At 44.6% G+C, this 24,127-nt stretch overlaps 1 protein-coding gene across 2 annotated transcripts in view; it reads left to right on the forward strand.

The window, feature by feature from the left end:
• Nucleotides 1-13,855: 13,855 nt before the first annotated feature.
• The window catches only part of SPOP (speckle type BTB/POZ protein), a 54,724-nt gene continuing 44,452 nt past the window's right edge, over nt 13,856-24,127 (forward strand). The window contains exon 1 of one of the 2 annotated variants that reach the window (XM_035134910.2): nt 13,856-13,948. The gene's annotated coding sequence lies outside the window, so the exon portion shown is untranslated. Of the gene's footprint in view, nt 13,949-13,991; nt 14,690-24,127 lie in introns of those variants that run through there. The other variant, XM_035134911.2, reaches the window with a different exon arrangement.

A 24,127-nucleotide genomic window follows, 5' to 3' on the forward strand; every position in this document is an offset into this window, starting at 1 on the left:
GTATGGCCAGCACTGGATACGGCCCGTTTTTTATCATTACTATATTACTACACTTTTATCTCACTTTTCCTCCAAGAGGCTCAAGGTGACATACACGGTACATTGCAGCCTTCATCACCACAGTCCTCCTCTAACCAAGTACTGGGGGAAGTGAACAGAGTGCACTTGCGTGTCATATTTAGATTTATTTATTTTTTTAATCTCCTTTTCCCTGTCGCTGTAGATTCATGCTGTACCCTCCAGCCTACCTAGATGTGCCCAAGCCCTGCATTGCCATAGCTTTTAGGGCTTACTTTGTTTGTTGTTTTCGTCTTGCCTGTGACAATTCAATAGGCAGCCTTTCTGCAGACACGAGACTCTCTTGCAGGGTCATCCTTTACTTCCTTTATAGCTGCATGCGCAAGAGAGAAGGTACCATTGAGCCACCCAGGATGCAGGACCAGCTGAGAATGCATCCGTCGCCACTAACACAGGTGAAGTTCTGCCCTGCCAACTCTTGTGTGGTCCTTCCTGGGCATTTTCTGCGCACAAGGCCTTTTCATAAACACAACCCGGCTTGTATTTTCCTCCCTTCCTGGCACCAGCAAACCGACAGCTGTCTGTCTCTCTCTTGTGTGTGATGCCCACTTTGCTTCCTTCCTCTGTCCTCCCATTAAGGCCTACTTTTTGCTTCGCCTTTCCTTTGCTACCGTTGTTTGTTTGCCGTCACATCTTGCCACTTGTCATACTAGATAGATCACCCGCTTCTTCTGCCGTGCCCTTTGGCCAATTATCCTCCTCTGCCTACCTGCAGATTGGTGGGGGTGGGGGGGGTGGGGAGGGGAGGGGGCTTGGAGAAAACGCAGCAATAAAAAGCCCTTCCCTTCCCTTCATCAAGACAGTTCTCACTTCTCCTTTTGCAAAAGCAGATTGCGGAGATAAAGCCGAAGATTAATTTCTCTTCTGCTGGGGCTGGGGGCATCGGGGTGGTGGGTGGGCGACGTGGGGGGGGGAGGTTTTGGGCGGTAGAAGCAGATCTGAATAACCCAGAGAAGCTTTTGACAATTCCCACCCCCACCCTTCCCCCACCCCCCTCCAGTGCTCGCCAGCTAGGTGGATGCTAGCTGAATTAGTGGCGTCTTTGAGAAAGGGGGAAATAATTTCACACACCATTAGGGCTGTTGGGAAGCAGCAGGATCAGTTTTTAATGAATACAGGATCAAAAGCATCTTCAAGGCAGGCAGCCGCTGAAAACAAGAGACAGGCCTCGCCTGGGAGGAGGAGGAGAGGATGGAGAAGCTCCTAATAAGAAACAAAGAACGGACTCAAAGGCACTAGGGAGCCGGTGCCTCACAACTGAGCATTTTAAAGTATAATTACCTCCTCTCTAAGAAATTAACTTTGATATTCTTCCCCCCTCCCCCCCCCCCAAACAGGTGTATATATAAGAGCATCACACAGACGGCATGCAATTAAAATCCCCAGATCGTATTTAAAGGTGATAAGAAACCAACAAACCAAAGAGCTCTGCGGTTGACTTAACAAGACCAAGTTCCCCTCCTCGCAAGCGATGCAAAAGCTTGAAACTTTTGAATCTCTGCATCTGCGGCGCTAGGGATGGTGAAGATGTTGCCTAGTAGACTAGCCGCAGATGGAAACGCACAGCCTGGGAGCTCCACAACACACTTGCTTAGCGATCTCACCACCCTTTCCCATCAGTGTGTGTGAAACATCCATGCCTTGGCAACGTTAAGCCAACAACTTGCTGCAATCCAATCCTTGGCCTTTCTCTAGTGGGCTTAGAATAGCACCTGAGACCCAGATGTGGCTCAGGACAAGAAAAAGGGGCACAACTAGAGGGTCATTTTGAGTTCACTGCATTTAACATACTTTACATGTGTGTGTTTTTTTAAAATGCCCTGTGCCACTCCCAGCTAGCATTCACTAGTGAAAAGGACCAAGGCAAGAAAACAGACAGGTTGTTAGGTATCGGTTCCTCAAGGATCTCACCCAGTTATTCAAGCCCTACAGACAAAAACTGATGGTACAAACATGGATAAGCAGAACCTAGTGTCCATTTTAATTGTTTCCTGTCTACTTCTATGGCATTGCTATATTTTAGATCCCCATAAGTAGCTCTGAGACTTTTATAAAAACAAAATAATAATAAATGTAACGAATAATAATAATAGGTTCTATCTCAGCAGTAATAAGAGCAGCATAGCAAATCTTGGAATATCAAAAAGCAAATTGTCTAGCTAGTTGCTGTTGAAAATATCAGCATAGGAAGGAGGATCAGGGGGAAAGGGGGCAACGATCTGGAGCTGGCTTAGATCATAGAATCACACAGTTGGAAGAGATCCCAAGGAACATCTAGTCCAACCAATAAGCAACTGTTCCATATGGGGATCGAACCTGCAACCTTGGTGTTAGCAGCACCATGCTCTATCCAACTGAGCTATCCAGGCTTAGTTGTCACTGGTATAGTAAACCTGAAGTGGTACTGTCCAGATATAGGCTTACTGCTTGAGCGAGGTCCAAATTAGACGTGATATTGGGAAATCTCTTACTGGATCTCCCACAGCCTGCTTGAAACAGGGATGAGGGACGTTGCCTTTCAGCTGTTTGGTGAACTTCAACTCCCATCAGCCCCAACCAGCGGAGCCAATGGTCAGGGGTGATGGGAGGTGTAGTCCAGCAAACTCTGGAAGGCTACATGCTTCCCAGCGATCGTTTAGAAAATGAAAGCAGCTGTGTAAGGGGAAGGATCAGGGCTGCAACATTGGTTATCCTCCCTGCAGCATGCATGACATGTACCTATTGTCAACTCGCTTGGTACTGCCATTTTCCACATGGATGAAAGCTTCCCATGGCAGCTTTTACTTTTTTTAAAAAAAAATATCCAGGCGATCTATTTATGTTTTTCCTGACATCAAGCCCAGTTTGGCCACAGCAGACCTAACTAGAAGTTGCATGATGAATGTGCGTAATGCAATGGAAACCTACGCATGTCTACTCAGAAGTAATTCACTGGAACTCATACCCAATGTAAATGAGTATAAGATTGCATATGCTCCAACATTTCTCTGATGAAAATAGGGACATCCTACAGTATAATAATAATAATAATCATCATCATAGTGTTATTTATACCCAACCCATCTGATTGGGTTGCCCCAGTCACTCCGGGTGGCTTCCAACATACAGTACATAAAAACTGTATGTGTACAGGGCTGCCTTCAGATATTTTCTAAAGGTTGTATAGTTACTTATCTCCTTGGCCTGGGGGTTGCTTAACTCCATAACCACCAATTTTTCTCCAAGTAAAATAGGGACATCCTAAGGAAAGCGAGTGGCGCTGTGGGTTAAACCACTGAGCCTAGGGCTTGCCGATCAGAAGGTTGGCGGTTTGAATCCCCACGACGGGGTGAGCTCCTGTTGCTCGGTCCCAGCTCCTGCCAACCTAGCAGTTCGAAAGCACATCAAAATGCAAGTTGATAAACAGCGGGAAGGTAAACAGCGTTTCCGTGTGCTGCTCTGGTTCGCCAGAAGCGGCTTTGTCATGCTGGCCACATGACCTGGAAGCTGTACGCTGGCTCCCTCGGCCAATAATGCAAGATGAATGCCGCAACCCCAGAGTCGGTCACGACTGGACCGAATGGTCAGGGGTCCCTTTACCTTTACCTTTTAAGGGAAAGCGGGATATTCCATGATCAAATCAGAAACTGGGACGGCTTCTGTAAATCCGGGACTGTCCCTGGAATACAGGGACACTTGGTGGGTCTGGGACTGCAGCCAATCTCAGTCTCTCAGAAGATTATTGTTTTAACCAAAAAGCAGCTGGGGGAGAGCAGGATCAGGGTCGAAGCAACAGCAGGTTGACAAATTATGATCTGAAATCAGCCGGAGAGGTTAAGCAGCCCCTTCCCTCATCCGTTCTTCTGCTTGTGATTCCAACTTCCTGCAGCTGCTTTTTATTAAAATAAAATAAAATTATATGCACCTCCCATGTAACATAATGTTTGGCTCCGACATAACTAGGTACATATGGAAACAGGAAAAAGCAAAAGCTAATTGTTGATGGGGTTCACCAGATGATCAGCTGTACAGCATGGGAAGTAATAAGCGTGGTGAGAGCCTCTGGGCACATGCAGAGTGGCTTACAATGCAACTCTCTTTTTAGAAATTAAGCACTTAGGGGTGGGAAAAGGTGGGGGAAAGTAATACATTTTAAAAAATGAAAGCCCTCTGAATGTAGCTCAGCACTTCCTTTGAACACACATAAAAACATTTCTTTTTAGATTACCTTCGGAAAAAAAATCAGTTGCAAAGATTTCCCAGTGGCATAAGGAGAGGTGAATCAAATTGAGCTCCCATTGTCTGCTTTGACTGTTGCATAGATAAAAGTCCTATTAAGTCCCTCCAGTGAACAGTGGCAGGGTTTTGTTTGGAATAGTTTTTTGTTTGTTTTGCTAAGACAAAGATTAGCAAATAAGAAGAAATAATTAAATAACTGGGTTTTTGTACTGTCTTGATCGTCAGGAGCTTATATGAGTTTTTAATTAGTGCTGCATTTTCAATAAGTCTATCTGTACGTGTTACCGATTCTTTCCTGGATAACGGGGAGATAATTACCCGAATCCTGTTTGGGTTTTCTTCTTTTTATAATTTTTTTTTATTCTCTCACTAAAGGAACGGCTGATATATTTAATCATGATGTAGAAATGCTGGCAGCTTTCTCGCAGCCCAGCCTCCCTCTAATTACATTTCTAGGTTTTTAGTAAATTGAAAGGGAAAAAACGGAGGAACAAAATAATTAAAAACCGAAGAGGAAGTGAATTTTTAATATATATATATATATATAAAAGTAGATGCTGTTAAAAATCCGCACACGCAACTGCTTTCAAGGACATCGGCTTAGAAACTTGGGGATAAAAAAGGCTGTCGAAATGCCATCACCAAAGCCATGTCAACGCTCATAAGGTCTGCCGCGGCTTCTCAAAGAGTGGGCGAAATATCCCTAGCCTGTCTCAAAGTGTTCAGATGATCATTAAGAATGTCATGGTAGTAAAGTGGAGGATTCCTGTGGCTCCCCCATGGACCCCAGCATCAAAACTCATACGGCAGTGATGTGTCGTGAGGTTAAGTTCCAAATACAGGGGCACCTTGGTTTTCATACTTAATCCGTTCCGGACGTCCGTTCCAAAACCAAAGCGTTCCAAAACCAAGGCAGCGCTTTCCCATAGAAAGTAATGCCAAAATGGATCAATCCATTCCAGACTTTCGAAAACAACCCCTAAAACAGCAATTGAACATGAATTTTCCTACCTAACGAGACCATTGATCCGTAAAATGAAAGCAGTAAACAATGTACTGCAGTCACACAATCAATCAATCCGTTGCTGAACTGGGTTTCACTCTATCCCAAAAACAAAACGAAAAAGAGACGCAAAAACAAAAAAGCAAAGTAAATACCAAAAACAGACAGACCTCAGCGTAACACTCAAAACGGAAGTGTGGCCCTCAAATCGGAAGCGTAACACTTAAAACGGAGCATGTTCGACTTCGCAAACAGAACACTTACTGTTTGGGTTTGCAGTGTTTGGGTTCCAAGTTGTTTGAGTACCAAGGCGTTTGAAAACCAAAGTACCATTGTACAGTTTTCTGCATGTGGGACTGACCTCCACAATTGTCTTATGACCCAGAATGCCTCTTAATATTTTTTGAAAACATGTCATGGTTCACTTCTATCCTTTCAGCCTCTGAGGGCTATCAGTACTCCCAGATAATGCAGTTTAACACGGCACCTTTGGCCAGTTTTGTTCATTCACTGGTTTTGGGACTTTTATCTCTGCTGACTTTCATCTACACCATGAGATCCATATGAAGATCTCTGTGGTAAGAAAATAAACCGATTCACTGTAAAATGCCATCTGGCTGACTTCAGTGTAGAAGGTGGGACAGACTCATTTGTGGGCATTTTGTTTTCCATACAGATTGCATTTCCTGTATTAGGGTGACACTTGAAATTTTACATACTCAACCATCTTCTGAGCGGACCAAGGCTGAGAAAGAGTGGCTTAACTGGAATTTGAACTCCCATGCCCAGGATCTCCATCCAGCTCTGAAACTACAGGCAACCAGCAGAAGGCCCTTTCGGTAGTCCCACCCACCCTGTGGAATGCCCTCCAGTCCTGCCAGATGTCAAAGAATTAAGCATCTATATAATTTTTTGTAGGCCTCTAAAGTTTCGGGAAGCTTTTTAATGTTGATGCTGTTTCTGCAAATTATATACACAAAGTATCAAATGTGGTGAAAATAATAGTACAACAAAACAAAACAACAACACTACAAACTGGCTACTCAATATAAAACCAAATTTACTGGAATAATAGCTAGACTAGAGATAGGCTAGTAACCATTCAAACAACAAACATACCAAGGTGCCATGTGCAAGTCAAGACCTGGAAATACTGTGAACATGGAATGGATAAAAGTACAACTATATCTAAAGAAATTACATGCACAGTAAACATTATATAGACTGCATTAATGAACCGTTCAACAGGTATCGCGAGTCCAAACACGGAACAGCAACCCCGTGCCGCCACAACAGTGAAGGTAGCTTAAAGGAGAATATGAAAAATGTTCAAAGCCGCTTATCAAAGCTGAACTAGATGGAGTGTTCTTCAATAGGTCTTGAGTTGGAAACACAAAGCCGTGTACATGGATCTATCACGGGAAAGCGAATCAAAGCCACCACCCTGAAAAGAATAACGCAGGTGGGTAAAAGAAGACCTGTTTTCTGGATATATTATAGGTTTCGCTACACGCTTCATCAGTCCAAAGAGCTGCATAGTACAAATAACACTCCAATTACAATATGTGGTAAGCCAAAGAAATTATAAAACATCTATCTCATACTATATCTTACCCAATCGTACAAACAGTTTACTCAGGGTAAAGAAGATATTCACAGGCACAGCTAGTGTTCAAACTCATATCAAGCAGTTAAATAAGAAAAACGCTGTCATTTAAATCTTCCTCCTCTTGTTATTTAAACCTATCACCTGGTTGTTGTTGGTGTTTTTTGTTTTTTTGCAGATTTGCACCAAAACAGGTGATGAAGTCAGCATGCATAAAGTTTCTATGGCTTCTGTTTGTGAAGACAACTGTCCAGGAAGGAGGATTCCTGCTCCAGAGATTCAAAGGAACAGTAGAAAAGTGGCTGTATTCATGGATCAACAGTGTCTAGCGCAATACAGGACAAACTATTGGGGGATATGAATGAGGGAAACAGAAAGGGTTCCATGTACGGTATATTCCAAAGCTGTTAGATGAACTCCCTGCCTCTCCAGTTGCAACACTGGAGCATCTTGTATAGCAGATCTGCGCGAAGAAATCTGCTTCTGCACACGGATTATATTCACTTGATCAGGGTGACCGGAAATGTCTCTATTGCTGACATGTGTAGTATACCCCTCTGCAGTGCCACAAATCCAACCCAATGGGGTAACGTTGGAAAGTGTCGATCACTTCTCCTACCTGGGCAGATATCCTTCCACAAGGGCTGACACTGATGCCAAAATCCAGCATCGCCTGACCTCTGTACGTGCAGCTTTTCTCCCGATTGAAGTGCAGAGTGTTTGAGGACCGGGACATTCTCAGGGAAACCAAAATGCTTGTTTACAAAGCTATTGTACTTACCAACCTTACTGCATGCTTGTGAAACGTGGACTACTTATAAAGGCCATCTCCAACTCCTCGAAAGAGTCCATCAATCAAAATGTCTCCAAATATTTTTACACATCACTTGAGAAGTCGGTCGAACTAATGCCAGTCTTCTGGAAGAAGCAAAGATCACCAGTGTCAAAGCGATGATTCTTCAACATCAACTTCGTTAGACTGGTCATGTTGTGCGGATGCCTTATTATCATCTTCCAAAGCAACTACTCTATTCCGAACTTAAAAATGGAAAGCATAATGCTTAGTATACTGAGACGGGTAAGCTGACAGGCCAGATAAGAGATCAAATGAAACAAAAAAATTAAAAATGATTGGAATAGATTTAAACAGTATTTGAAAGAGTATTATAGAGAAGTACAATTTTTGACTAGTTTAGAATAACTCTTGTAAGGAGAAATATAAAAATGTAGTAGAAAAATACGTTACTAAGTACGGTATACAGATATGTTATGTCAGGCACTCAATTTAGAAAACTAGAGGAACCAAGTTAGAAGGGGAGGGAAGTCAGATGTAAATGGAATATAAATGAATCAAACAATTAATAATATACCTTTGTTTTCCTTGTTATGTTTTAGAATCACATGTTTAATGACAGGGAAATTTGAAATGTTATGATGTGGTTTTATGAATGTGTGTTAAAAGAAACCAATAAAGATGAACTGCCAAAATAATAATAATATGGAAAGCGTAATGCCAATGGTCAACAAAAGAGGTTTAAAGACTCTCTCAAGGCAAATCTTTAAAAATGTAGTATAAACACCAACAACTGGGAAACACTGGCCTGTGAGTGCTCCAATTGGATAACAGCCTTTACCAAAGGTGTCATGGATTTTGAAGATGCTCAAACTCAGGACGAAAGGGAGAAACATGCAAAGAGGAAGGCACATTTGGCAAACCCTCACCATGATCAACTCCCGCCTGTAAACCTATGGCCCCATTGTGGAAGGATGTGTGGATCCAGAATTGACCTCCACAGTCACTTACCGACTCACTGTTAAGATTGTCGAAACAAAATTAAAAAATTCCTTCCAGCAGCACCTTAGAGACCAACTAAGTTTGTCATTGGTATGAGCTTTCATGTGCATGCACACTTCTTCAGATATGTCCTAAAGAAAGACTGTGTTCATGTTGAGGTTTTTTCACTGTGTGATTACGTGCATCTGGTCACATAGCAATTAAGAGCTGGCAACATGCCCAGAAGAGTGATTCAGCAATCTCCAGAGCTGGATAATTTGCCTAGTGATAGAGCCTTAGCAACAGCTTGGTGATTGGTGCAGTAACCCTATTAGACTAAGGGTGAATTTGCGGGGTTTTGTGGAGAGTTGGTGGTGTGTTTCTGATGTGGTTATTGTGTTGTAGAGAGATAGAGAGAAGTACTGATCTATGTACTGTTTGTTGTTTTGTTCTTGTAAATAAAGCTGTATATACAGTACTAGTGGCAGTGAGTTCCTGTGTTCCTGCAACTTGCCTTCATCTTGCAACCAAGAAGTTTCCGCTGTGCCTGCGCTACTCTGCTGAGTTCAACTGATATAGTTGGCATTTACGCCAGGTTCAGCCTTGCCGGTCTTTAACAGTTCATGGAGGACAATCTTACTCGGCTATGGGTGATCGCCAAAGAAGAGAGAAAGAAGAGTATACACGATACAAGTAAAGACCCTCACATTTTTTCTAAAAGGATTTGTAATCTTCACACTCGTACCCACAACTCTCTTAAGCATTTTATGCTCTCTGCCCTTCCTCAGTGAATATTCTCCCACATATGAGAACTGGAGACAGATTGGTGGAATTTCTACTATGGGTTCAAGAACAAGGCAGGGGAGATTTATCCAGTCTCTCAACCTCTGTTTCCTGATCTGTAATATGAGAACAATAATAAGATTGATTCACCTATTTCGTTTTAGGAAGAAAATCAATTGTAATACAGTCATACCTCGGGTTACAGCTGCTTCAGCTTGTGTCTTTTTGGGTTGCGCTCTGCGTCGAACCCAGAAGTACCGGAATGGGCTACTTCCGGGTTTCGACACGCGCACATGCGCAAAAGTGCTAAATTGCGCTTTGTGCATGCGCAGAAGCACCGAACCGTAACCCGCGCATGCGCATACGTGGGTTGCGAACACTGCGGGTTGCGAACGTGCCTCCCACACGGATCACGTTCGCAACCCGAGTGTCCACTGTAATAAGCGCAAGGTGGAGTTAAGAAGCCTGCTATTAAAAAGAAAACCAACCACCTGCAGTACTCTACCTTAGAAGAATTAAATATTGCCTGTGGGCACCTTGAAAGTCTCCATCTTTAACCCCCTCAAAGTTTCATTCTGCGTAGGCAGTACCTTTGTGGTTTAATTTTATACAGGTTGCTCATGAGTCTCAGAGTTTAGAATCAAATGATTCCTTTTGCTCCTAAACCATCTGCTTCATGGATTAAAAGCAGGAATTCATAAACACACCATGTTGCCAGCAGCAACCATACATTTATTTCTAACAAGAGCTGCATGCCCATTGAAAGAGCACAGCTTCCTTCCCTGCAATCACAGTATGAAAAGGCCACTCAATGTTCCACACTTTGGTATGGGGGGTTCTTCTGCACACACAAAGAGGACTCTCCCTCACTGGAGATTTTTAAGCAATGATTGGATGGCCTGGCCATCTGTCATGGATGCTTTAGACGAGATTCCTGCGTTGCAAGGGGCTGTATTAGATGACTCTCAGGGTCCCTTCCAACTCCACAATTCTATGATTCAGAGGAGGATTGGAATTATGGTCTCTCCTTTTGCATCAAGTGTTAAAGGAAGTCAGAAAAAGTGGGGGGGGGGTTTCCTACCCTTTTCTGTTTCTTCAGCTACCATTGGCTCATCTGCTCTGATGTCAGACCATCCAAGTGTCCCTATTTTCCAGGGACAGTCCTGGATTTACAGAAGCCATCCAAGTTTCCGATTTGATCCCGCAATGTCCCACTTTTCTTTAGGACGTCTCTCTTTTTATCGGAGAAACGTTGGAGAAACGTTATGCGACCCCCACCCCCCAGTCAAGGAGATAAGTAACTAAAGTATACAACCTTTAGAAGACATCTGAGGGCAGCCCTGTACAGTATAGGGATTTTTTAATGCTTATTTTTAAAAATGCTTTTATATACATGTTGGAAGCTACCTAGAGTGGCTGGGGCAACCCTGTCGAATGGGCAGGGTGTAATAATAAGAAGAAAATAAAGTCCCTACCGGAGAAGAATGGCAGATTAAGTTAATGGACTATGCCGAAATGGCAAAAATGACCAGAAGAATCAGAAATCAGGAAGACCAAAATTTTAACAAGGAATGGGGAAAAATTATAATTTATCTTTAAAAAAATCATTTTAAACAGTTAGTAGGATTGGAATAACACTTGTAGTTTAATGGTGAATTTTGGATATAATGGAGATGCAAAAGATTTGGATTATTATAAAAGATGCAGGAGGAGATGACTAACAATAGGTCCCACAAAGGGTAGGAAGGAAGTTCAGGAGATTCTTTGGCATCTTCTTTTTATGTTGCATGTTGGATATGTGCCTGTAAAATTTTAATTTGAAAAACCAAACAAATAAAAATTACAGGGGCGTAGCCAGGATCAAAACTAGGGGGGGGCAAGCCATGGTCGTTCAGGGGCGGGGCCAAGGCACAGAAGGGGAGGGGCCACGAAGTGGGCAGGGCTAAAGGGCCAGCGGGCCTGATGATATCGTGGCGGCGGCAGCAGCGGCCACCTTGTGCTTCTGGGGCTGGTAGCGTTGGCGGCTACCCTGCTTGGCTGGAGAGGACGGGAGGGTCAGGCAGGCGAGAGGGGGCGGCAGGGCGGGCGAGGGCGAGGCAAGACACGGCCGCAGCCACGACGGCTCCGAGGCGTTGCTGCATATCAGCATAATATTTCAACCATGGTTCAAGCCCCACCTTAGGAAAAAAATCCTGCATTGCAGGGGGTTGGACTAGATGACCCTTGTGGTCCCTTCCGACTACAATTCTATGATTCTATTGATATATTACCATAGCATATGCATCATTCTGCTTTCTTGAATTGTCCTACTCCTAGGCATAGCATCCAACTCCTAGAGGCCTAGGTGCCCCCCCCCAATTACTGGTAAATACCGAATTTAAAGAGTCATCCCCCCATGTTGATGGGCTTTCTATGTGGGGCTTATCTGCCCCCCCGTATTTTATTAAGGATGGAAGAGGGAGGGAAGGAAGGAAGAATTAGAGAGAGAGATAACTCATATTTGTCGGTGTCTCTGGATGACGCTGTGATGCTAGAACTCTGCAGCAAGAGGACAGGAGAGTCGGGCAGGCGAGAGGGGGTGGAAGGGCGGGCGAGGGCGGGGCAAGGCATGGCCGCAGCCACGACGGCTCCGAGGCGTTGCTGCATATCAGCATAATATTTCAACCATGGTTCAAGCCCCACCTTAGGAAAAAAATCATGCATTGCAGCGGGTTGGACTAGATGACCCTTGTGGTCCCTTCCGACTACAATTCTACGATTCTATTGATATATTACCATACCATATGCATCGTTCTGCTTTCTTGAATTGTCCTACTCCTAGGCATAGCAGCCAACTCCTAGAGGCCTAGGTGCCTCTCCCCCCCCCCAATTACTGGTAAATACCGTATTTGAAAGAGTCATCCCCCCATGTTGATGGGCTTTCTATGTGGGGCTTATCTGCCTCCCCCCGTATTTTATTAAGGATGGAAGAGGGAGGGAAGGAAGGAAGAAATAGAGAGAGGGATAACTCATATTTGTGGGTGCCTCTGGGTGACGCTGTGATGCTGGAACTCTGCATGTACAGGAGCCTTGTAAGCAGCTTTCTCTCTGCTTGATTTACAGCAGGCACGTCCAACAGGTAGATTGTGATCTACCAGTAGATCACTGGATGTCTGTGGTAGATCACTGGTAGGTCACTGGCACCCCTAAAAAAAGCTCACCCAAAATTTTCCTCCTCCCTCAAAAAAGTTGAACTATGACCTGAAGCCCTAAACAAAAATGGGCCTCCCTCCCTCCTAAAAGAAGCTCAACAAGTTTGACCTAAACCCCAAAAAACAGGGCTTCCCTTCCTTTAAAAAAACTCAACAGCTTTGACCTGAACCCCCCAAAAGGGGGTAGATCACCCCCAGTTTTAAACTCTGAGTAGATCAGAGTCTCTTGGGAGGTGGCCACCCCTGATTTACAGTATACAGATGCAGGAGGAGGGGCAGACTGGAACACCAATGCTTTTTATAAACATCACTGTGTCTGTCAAAGCTACAGCCTCCCCCCTTTCTTATTCACTTCTTTTTAGCCTTGCAGAGCCACCTTAGTCAAATTGAATCCTCTGAGTCTGCACCCTCATTAAATCGCCAATAGAACTCTTAATGCTCCTGAATGCTCATTAACAACTCCCACTTAAGAACAATAGGGTGAAATGGTCAGCTATCGAATCTTGCCTGGGGATATATGCTCCATTGTTTTAACTGCTTAACTACTGGTAGCCACTTTGTTTTATTTGATGTGTTTTTGTTACTGCTGTGTCCCCCCCCCCCCCAAGCAAGCGGAGACTTAGCTGCTCTTGCTAAAGCAAAGCCCTTTCCACTTCAGTTTCTGGAGGGGGAAAGTGCTGGTTATGGTCTGTAAAATACATTAATTTTTTTGCTTCTAGGGGGGGGCAGCTGCCCCCTCCTGCCTACGCCCATGAAAAATTATTATTATTAGAAGAAATAGAATAGGACGATCCTATTTTCATCAGAGAAATGATGGAGGGTCTGCACTTAGAGTTGTGCTGTTGACATATGTAACTCGTACACAGTTCCTGTAAGAATCCTGTAAAAACTTAGTTGGTCTTTAAGGTGCTACTGAAGGAATGTTTTTATTTTGCTTCGACTCAGACCATCACGTCTACCTACCTGTAACAATTCCTGTAGTCACTCAGAATAGGAAGCCAAGGGTTTTAAACGCATCTGAGGGACAACTGTGCACCGTCTACCTGCCGCACCCCCCCCCTTTATGCTTCCCCACCCCGTTAATCTAAAATCAGCATTTCGACGAATTGCTGTTTTTCCCGCCGATTTTTCTTTCCAGGGAAGGTCCCTTGCGGCGCATGCGCAATACCTCCCCTCCTCCTGTTGAGTGAATGAAGCGTCGTGGCGACGTCACGGGAGAGTCCCGGATGTGTCAGGTCAGGGCGCTATGAGGAGACCACAAGGGGACGGTCGCAGCTACCGCGTATCGCTATCAGGTGAGGTGGAAAGGGCGACGGATGTGGCTCGCCGTGCCGTAGGGACAAAGGGAGACGTATATTAAAGGCCGCGGGCGATCGGCCGCAAGATAATGAGCTGGGAAGGCCTGACGCAGGGAGAAGGGGCGGGGCAGAGAGAAAGAAGCCTCGGGAAAGAGGTGCGCATGCGCGCGCCGTGTGGTTTCTGTGCCGCTGGACCTGCAGGCGCATGCGCCTCAGGTTCAAACGATTGCCGGGGAACTGCGCAGGCGCCTTACTGTGCACTCGCGTCGCGCGGGTGAAGGCGGCGCAGGTGAGGTCCAGGGCACGCATGCGGCGCTAAAGTTTTGTAGCAACCCGCCCCACTGCGCCTGCGCAAAGGGGAGTGGAAGGGCAGCATCCACATCCTGCAGCTTCCTGGCTTCCCTTCTCTCATCTCCTTCCCTCCCTCCTATCCCTTTCCTGTTGCGCTTGCGCATAATGTTGCTGCAGGGGCCTTGCGGAATAATGATCCTCTGCAGCTGCGCAAGGGGGAAAGAATTGCAAGAGGAGACATGCTGCCAAATAGTGAGCCTCGAGTGCTGTTGCTAAGCTTTCACAAGGGGAAAGGAAGAAGGGGGCCAGGAATGATGGTGAAGTAGAGCGGGAGGGGGTTGCCTTTTTTTGCCTACGTTAATATCCCACTCACCTTACCTGCCTGGCCTACCCCTGAATATTCTGATAGCGAACAAAGTGGCAGAAGTTACTTACTGAGGCCAACAGGTAAGAGCTCCATCCTTCTGATACACCCCCCTCCTTCCTGAATGATGGAAAAAGTGGTTGGGAGAAATAGATCTGTACTTCTTACGTTAATAAAGGAATTGTTAGGTGAGGTGGCGTTTGATCCTTGAAACCTTGACTGGGATCTTGTATGGTCCAATGAGTTTTTGGTTTTGGATTTGGGAGACATGGTGTGAAATCACTGGTAAAACCCTGGACTCGGTGGGGAAGAACAAGACCAGGTAGTCTGTGGGTAAGGGCTTCTACTTCCCACACCTGTTAAAATGGTAATGATAGCATCAAGTTTTTTAAAAAGTTTTTTGTTTTGGTAGGGATAGGATACTTTAGGATCAGAGATCGTGCCAATGAATGGGTGGGTGTGCCCTCTGACAAGTTTACATTAGTTGGCTTTTGAGTTCCCTCTCTTGTTCTAAAATCTCCTCCACTACACAAGCCAGTTGGAGTTGTGGAATGTGTAAGTTTACTTTTGAAAACTTAGAGCCTTTGAGGTGGAGAGGGATAGAAATCAAAATAGAGGCCCTTTTTGTATACTTTGCCGCCCCATTCATTGATCCAGTAAAGAGTGATAATTTTCATGATGAATGTGATGCAGTGAGTTCGATTCTGAAAGGAAGAAAAAGAAGAGAGGCATAATAGTTATTTCGCAGTTTAACTTAGCCATTACTCCCCGAGGTCTGAGAGAGCAGATAAATGGACTAACTAGATCAGGCATAGGCAACCTTGGTTTCAGTTGTTTTGAAACTACAACTTCCATGATCCCTGACCACTGGCCCTGTTAGCTAGGGATAATGGGAGTTGTAGTTCCAAAACATCTGGAGAGCCAAGGTTGCCTTTCCTGTGCCTGAACTAGATCAAGAATCAAAAGTGGCTCGTGTGTTGTGTGGTACTTGCAAATGAGGGAGAATTTTTTTGCAGCTTCAGCAGTCACAGTATTGTAGTAATGGGTAAAGCTGCATCTGCTGAAAGTTTTTCCACTCTGCAGCTGCTGAAGACATAGGAATCTCTTCTCCTGTATTGAAACTGACCATTGTAATGTCTGGACAAACCGTCAAATACAGAAGTGGTCAGCACTTCCAGTCTTTCTTGTTGCTGTGCCTTTTTTTTACTTACAAAAGTGCTGTCTTGCTTATGTTGTCGTAGCACCTGTGTAACTCATCAAAAACTGTTTTCAAACCATCTGGAGGCACAACCAAAATAAGCAACTGAGTGTACTTAATAAAGGGTTGTGTGTAAAGCAAACTGATAATCAAGAGATTTAGACTTTTAAGCCTCCCAGTCCCCAAAAGTTCTGAATGTAGCACAGCATTTAATATTTAAAAGGTGCCATTTGGACATACCCTCCATGAAAAAAATCCAAACTCACACCTGTTAAAAGCACATTCGTTACTCATTCATATGACCACTTGGCTAAACGAAGATCGTCCATCACTTGCTAAGTATTTTGAGACTTAGGCTCTGATGGTACTTCTGGGAAGAGTACCATAACTAAGATGTGAGTGTGAAATCTCTCAGCATGCCTTACCATGGTATTTTGGCATAGTTCTTTGGAGAAAGCTTAGCTCAGTCAGTTATGTTTGGAAGTGGGTGAGAGTAGAGAGAAACCTAGGGGCAAAGTTTTACTGGAACAAGGAGTTGATGGAAGAGAGGATGATATGCTAGCATCACACCAAATCACTCTTGTCAGCATTTCTCACCAAGCTGCGAGGGGATTTATGAGCAAGTTACCAACTGCATGGCATGCAGAGAGGGTGGGAGTGATAAGTTAAAAGCAGGGTTTTTTTAAAAAAAAAATAGCCACTCAACTAACTGGGCACCCATGATGGGTATGAATTGCTTCCCAAGTGATCAGGCAGGGAAGCTTTTGTAAAATGGTTCTTATTTTCTTTTTAACCAAACATCATTAACATTGACATGTGTGGGCAGCAAAGCTAGTGGAAAAAATAGCGTGAACTAGTAATTTGCTAAAGTTATTTGGAGGACTGTCTTAAAAGATCTGGAATAATGGCTGCTGTACAGGAGGAGTAGGTTGCCTGTTCTGCGGACCGCTAATGAGTCAAGCTAAAAGCTTGCAACTACCAAAGCATAATTCAAAAATCTATTCAAAGTGGGAAGCCAGTTGGCCTAGAGAATGTACCGGTAGAATTCCCTTTGGCATTTTAGAAAAAAGAGCAGTGTCGGTTGCCTGAACATTCTGAGGCGTGTAACAGACCAAACGGAAGGTGCCTGACTTGCTGGGTGGCACTTCTCGCCCTTCTCCAAACATACTGTAAGAAAAGGATGGGGTACGGGGTTAAGAGGATCTTGGGATTCGTGTTAGAAACTCCCCAGGCACGTTTTGTGACTGGAGCTGGTCCAGTTGCGACCACGTGGAGATCTCTGGATGCCCGGTTGGCGATTGACATCTCCATCTGGTTGGCCTCTCCAGCTTTCTTAAGCAGAAGACGTCATTTATTGCATTAATATCCTACCTTTTCCTCCAGGGAGTACATGGTTCACCCCTCTCCTCAGTTAATCCCTACCTACAATGACCCTGTGAGGTTCGTTAGGAGGTTATGACTGGCCCAAGGTCACCCAGTGATTTTCATGACTGAGTAGGGATTATCCCAGGTCCTAGTCCAGCCACTATATCACACCGGCTTCCTAGGGTACTTCTGCTATGGGGCAATCAAAATGTCACTTAGAGAAGGATGCGAAATATTTTACCTTGAATCTTGAATTTGTTTTTGCTGGATTGTTTTATTTGATGTGTTAATGTGCTGTATGTAAACTGCTTTGAGATTTTTTTCTTTAAAATATCAAACGGTATAGAAATGAAAAGTAAAGAAGAATAAATTTCATGGGGGGGGGCAAGGGGGCTTAGACATTCTGTTGTGGTGACCGTAACCTAGGTTTAAGGTGCCATTTGGCGATTAGCTTATATATCTGAGTTTCTAACACTGCTTGGAACAGAAACTCCCCTGAAATGCTTTCCTTTTAACATCTGATGCAGAGAGCTATCTATTGTAGAAGTTTCGCATGCTTTATCTGCTTCTGAGCTGTACCATTTGAGACTGTACAGTATGTGGAGTCAAATGTTTGAATACTCTCCCACTAAAAAATAGGCCCTTCCCATTCAATGCAAGCGTGTTAGGGAGAAGACTAGCTTATAATCTCTTCCCTGATGTAATAGTTCTGAATGTGTTGTAGAGTATTTTCTGTGGGGAAGGATTCAGGCATTTAATCCTCATCTGCAGTCTGAAATGATACAGCCCAGCAACATAGACAGGTTAGACACCTGTCCACATGTGTAATCTCTAACAATTGCCCTAGGCAGTTGAACAAGCTGCTTTAATGGAGAATTGGTCATTGAATGCCAGTGATGTAAGTCAGGAGGCATTGGGGAAGAACGTGTCTCCTCTGAGGAAGGTTTGCCTTATACTTTGAGAACCACCACCGTTTCATGTGGTTGTTGAGTCCTGTTTGAGGGAACGGTATAATCCAGATTGTCCCTTCCACTGATCTATTAGACCCTAGCTTGCCAAAATTGACGGGATGATCCTTCCCCGCCAATCCCGAACTTCAGAACAAAATATTTTTGAATGTTTTATGTACCATAGTAACTCAGCCAGCGGCTAAAGGCAAGTGATTGGGCAAGGAAGCGTTTGTGAAATCTAAAACAGTACAGTGGTACCTTGGTTTGCGACCGCAATCCGTTCCGCGGAGGCGGTCGCTCGCCAAAGCGGCCACTCGCCAAAGGCACACTACTGTGCGTGCGCGAAGCGCGATAGAGCACTTCTGTACACACACACGCTGCGCAGATCGCTTCTGTGCATGCAACGCCGTGGAAGCCGGATGTAAACATTTCCGGGTCTGCAGCGGTCGCTCGCCGAGGTAGGCGTAAACCGAGGTTTGACTGTAGTTTATCTAGCCATTGATATGATAGATATAACTAACTTACATATATGAAAAGACAGACTACTAATATATATATTTTTAGGAGCTGCCATCTAATTTGCAGGAACTTATGCTAAGCCATGCGAATACAATTTTGCTAAGATGGTTCTTGTAACTGAAATTCAAGCAAATTTGCCATGAGAGCTACGGTTTTGAAAAATAAGGTCTGCCCTGCTGCTAGTACTTCCTGCTATTTATCAATCTGAGAATGCTTCAAATAATTCAAACTGCTCCATAGCCTTTGCACTTCCAAGAGACCTGGGAGGGGCGGTTGTTGCTGCTTGCCTCTTCTAGATAGGAAATGGAGGTTGAGAGATAAGTGACTTTACTCAAGACCACAAAGTTGCTGTGTTCAGACACAGTGCTAGGCCGCATAGGATGGTTTGTTTAAAATACTATGCACAAGCTGTGTGCTGGTGCCTTCAGCTTGAGCTCCCCACTTTACTCCTCCCTTATCCAAGCAGGGAGCCATACCACAGATCAGCTGGCTTATAGCATTGCATCCAAACCAGCACTTGGAAGTTTCTCTCCAGATAAGCTATGATTGAGAAGCCATAGTTTTCCCCTTGGCTTCCCAGTTGTGGTTTGTTTGGGAGAAACACCTGCTGGTTCAGGTGCAATGCTGAACTATCCGTTCTGTGGTTTGCTTGACTGAAGGAGGTGCAAAACTGGAGCACTCTGACCTGCATGCATCGCCACACAGATTGCGCCCGGTGTGCTTAAGCATATGCCATTTTGTGGCTTAGTATTGCACCCAAATGTAGCTGAGGTGAGCTTTAATCTACAGGTGAAACTCGGAAAATTAGAATATCGTCGAAAAGTGCATTTATTTCAGTAATGCAACTTAAAAGGTGAAACCAATATATGAGATAGATGCATGACATGCAAAGCAAGATATTTCAAGCCTTTATTTGTTGTGATTGTAATTATTTGTCATTAGGCGGGTCAATTATAAATGGAATGAAATCTAATAGCAATGTTTATTTTTGTATTATTGTAACTATTTGTTTTATTACTGTGGAATTTCCAAAAGAAAGCATTTGTAAAAATTAAAAGAAAAATTAAAAATACCGTATATTCCGGCGTATAAGACGACTGGGCTTATAAGACGACCCCCAACTTTTCCAGTTAAAATATTGAGTTTGGGATATACTCGCCGTATAAGAAATATGACCCAGCGTATAAGACGACCTCCGACTTTTGAGAAGATTTTCCTGGGTTAAAAAGTAGTATTATACACAGGAATATACAGTAATAAGTTGCATTACTGAAATAAATGCACTTTTCGACAATATTCTAATTTTCCGAGTTTCACCTGTATATCTGACTGCTTTGTTCACTTGATTATACATCCACCCCCCCCCCACCCTAAATACAATAAATGGATTGGATCAAATCCTATAGTTCTGCTTATGGCTAACTTAACAGATGTGTATAGTTTGGTTCTTTCTGTGTCTGTAATTAGGGCTCCCCTTGGATATACAAGCAGCAAACCATAGTAAGTAGATATGGCATAAATCAAAGATGGGGAAGTGGATTCTGTTGGTGGGCTGGATCCTTATGACCCCTGCTCTCTACTGGCCAAGTTTGACAAGAGGGCAGGGCTGCCCACATGCCAGTCACCTGATGTCACAATGGCATTAGATGACCCGTTTCCCCCAATGCAGTTAGAAGTCAAACCGTGTGTTGGCATAGGCACTGCATTTTGCACACAGTGATAAACAGCTGATTTTCAGGTCTTGCAAAGTGCTGTGCATGGGACTTTGCACAAAACTTTGATAGTGGTGGTGCTACTACCAATCAGTGGTTGCAGACCCCCTTTCGGCCCTTCTGTGTCTATACCTGCCCCATACCTGACAGGTGTTAAATATGTTTGGTCCCCTTGTGGGCCCAGTGGAGAAGCCTGCAGGCCAGAGGTCCTCCGCCCCTGGGTATTTGCTTAGCAAATGGATTTGCTAAGTTACTACGGTAGCAGCAGTTCATGTTTTGGATTTGCTTAGTAACTAGAAGCAGTTCATGTTTTGGATTTGCTAAGTAAGTAGCATCAGTTCATGTTTCAGAGCATGGCTTTGGTGGTGTGACTTGTCTGATGGATCTAAAATAGTACAGTACTGTAGTAAGATCCCATGCCGTCCCTCCGAAGTTCTGCATTTTGTGGCACTGTTCTTAAGGAGTCTGTGCTACAGAAACATCAATAGTGTTTTGTTGCTTGCCTCTTATTGTGAGATCAAGGACTAATTAAATTGCTTTAGGCAGTAGAGTGCTACATTGTGGCCTGCAAATGAGACAACACCAGAGGCTCTTAAAAGTTTGCTAACATTTATTTCCCAAAAAAGCCTTTCATGCTAAACTTCCTTTTCTCCTGCTCATTACTACTGGCCTAACATAATGCTGACTTCTAAGTACTGCCCTCTCTCTGACTACTGTGAGTTATGATGGCAACCCTCACCACTAGTTGCATGCTATTATAGCGCTTACACTGGGTATGAAACATGCATGGGCAGGAATTGTTGGTCAGAGGAAAAATAATGGTGGTTACTAAGGCCTGTTGTAGCGTCCCTGCAGTGAGCTCCGCCTACATGGTGTGATCCCACCCAAACATATTAGCCTGTTGTTGGGGGCTACCATTACCCATAGCTACTCATCCACTGCCTGGGACCAGTAGAGGGATAAGATTGAGGGATAAGTAGCATGACAGATTAAGCACTCAAGCCATGCTGTTTCATACAAGTGGCTGTATTGGCAAGGGGGAGGGAGTGCTTTTCTATACCTTCCAGGACCTCCTTTTTAGAGAAAGACAGGGTGATTTAGACATGCCTGCATTAAAACAAGTAGACAGGTCAAACAAACAAACAACCCCCAAAAGCCCCAACCCTGACTGGGAAGGATTTCTGTCGTGACTCATACATATTTCAGAAAGGCTAGAAAGCTATTTGCCAAGGATGCATTCTTCTTGAGTTTCTACTTGCCTTCTGCACTGCATTTAGATTTGGAAATGCTCCTAGTGGACATGTGCAAATTCTCAAGGAGCATTGCAAGTATTTTCGCTAGTGTAGGATAGGCCTGGGCGATGTGTCAATACATTGCCTGGAACCGGTTTAAGGTTAAAATCGTGAGACCGATTTCGGAATTTCTGATCAGGCAGTGTATCGCGAATCCCCCCCAGCCCTGCTCACATCCAACACCACACACATCAATCAGGCACCCGCCTGCTGCTAACCCACTCCCTCCCTCTGCAGCCCAGCCACCAGCCTCAAAAGTGGGGCTTGTCTGCCAGCCTTCATTTCTTTCACTGGCTGAACAAGCACTGGCAGGCTGCCTCCTCCCTCTGTTCCTCCTTGCGCCTCCAGTAGCCGCTGCTTGAGCAGCGAGACTATCGTAGGAGTGAGCCATGGCTGGCAGTTCTGGGGAGGCTGGTGGCTCCTTGGTGCCATGCCATGCAGTGCCCCAGCTGCTGCACTGGGGCTGCCTGGGGCACCGCAGCCCACCTGGCCTCGCCAGGAAGAGGCAGAAGCTGTTGCATGGTGATGCCAATCATCTCTGACCAGCAACTGCCTTCTTCCTCCCCGCCTCCTTTCTGACGTCGTAATATACCGCCGTACCGCGAAGTTTAGCTAGCAACATACTGTATTGTGATGTTGGAAAGCAGATATCGCCAGCCCTAGTGTAGGGGAAATCTAGTGGTAGCTAACTTGTTTTAGCTTTATAGTCTGGCCCATCGCAAGGCTTTGGGGAAGGGGCAGCTTTTCATACTATTAAACGAGAGTCATGTTCTGGGAGCCCACATTCTAAACGAGGGAAAGCCAAGATATCCAAGTTCTTGTCTGTGGCTCTACTATAAATAACTCACAACTTGTCAGCTCGCCCCAGTTCCAGCCTCCTCCTGCTACAATATAGAAAGAGATAAATGCCCATTTAGTTATCTATTAATTGTGATAACTCTTCTCCCTCTCGCTTCAAATACTTCTGTATTGGGAAGGCAAAGTTGATATAGACCCTCCGCTGGGACCAGTTAGTTCAGCCAGCCAGAACAAACATTATTTAGTTTAGATTAACTTGCCCAGTCGAGAGGGCTCTGTACAGGTATCAGCGCTTGAAATAAAACCAATACATAAAATAAAATTGCCTCCTTGCTTGCCTCCCCTCCTGCTGTCTCTCCTTTTCTCTAGTCAGCCTGAAATGCCTCTGCTAAATCCATCTTTTTCCAATTGCTGTGATCTCAATATCCTTTTCCGTCAGCTCCCTATACTTTGGCTACTCCTCACAGATCTGCTTCAATCCTTCCACGTATCTCCCTGAACCTGGAAGTTCTTGCTGCCAAGTGAATTGTGGCGGGTAACCACCAGCGAGAGGTTGTGAAATAACCTTACCTGGGAGACTTGCCTGGTGTCATGGTCTTTTCTGGGCCAGGTGAAGACCTCTTTGTTCATCCAGACCTTTAAACACCTTAGCCTCAGGTTCTTTTTCAAACACAGTTTTAATTTGGGATGTGTCTGCTGTGCTTTCTGTGTGGTATTTATGTAGTTCCTCCTACTTAATTGTTTTATTTTCCTTTATATTTCTTTACTTGGAATGCCAGTTGATTTTTACTTATTTATTGTAAAGTGCCCAGAGTACTTTTTATGTTATAGAGTGGCATGGCATAGAGAAAGAGGCCTTTCTCCACCTCTTTCGCTTTCTCTACGTAGTCTACTAGTTACTCCAGGGGTTGGCAAGGTTTACCTCACCTGGGCTGGTTCACGCCAGCAGAGATCCCTCCGTGGGCCGGATCGCCCGCCTGCAATTTCCGGTGCTGCGGAAGCGAGTCCCTGCGCGGTGCTGCACTGGTTTAGCGCAGCGGGCATGGACTCGCCGAGCGGGCAGCTTGGTTCGGGGGCGGCTGTGGAGCCATTTAAGCAACCCCCATGGGCCGCTTGTGGCCCATGGTCCTTAGGTTGCCGACCCATGAGTTACTCTTTGCTTTTTCCTCTCTGTTCCTTCTTCCATTCTGTTCCCTATGCCTCCTGCGCCTCCTTCAAGCAACTCCTTCATCTCCCTTCATTGACTGCTCTAGCAAACCTCTTTCTCAATCACAGTTTCTCCATCCGTAACCTCTCCCTTCCACCTCTGTCTTGTCTAACACATAATAAGATTGTAAGGTCTTTTGTCAAGCACAGAAGCACCGACTCTGAATCAATGTGCAGTGGTAGTAATAGGTCATAGCTCTTCTGCAGATGGAAAAGAAGTAGAAATACTCATTTGTAGCTTGCAAAAAGTGAGTCGGCTAAACGCTGCAAAATAAGTTAGCACGGCTTAAGGGAAAGAACTTGTGTCAAAGTCTGAACACAAGTAGGCACTAGAGAGTTGCTGTTCTTAGTTCAGAAGGAGAGCAGCAGGTTGTCCTGAATCAAGACATTTTGGGAAACAGCTGAAATACTGGAGCCTTGCAGGAGAACACTTGGAGTTCTCATCTGAGGGTATAAATTAAATATCCATTAGGCTGCATTC

This window comes from Zootoca vivipara, chromosome 13, assembly GCF_963506605.1.
Source record: "Zootoca vivipara chromosome 13, rZooViv1.1, whole genome shotgun sequence".
NCBI classification, from domain to species: domain Eukaryota; kingdom Metazoa; phylum Chordata; class Lepidosauria; order Squamata; family Lacertidae; genus Zootoca; species Zootoca vivipara.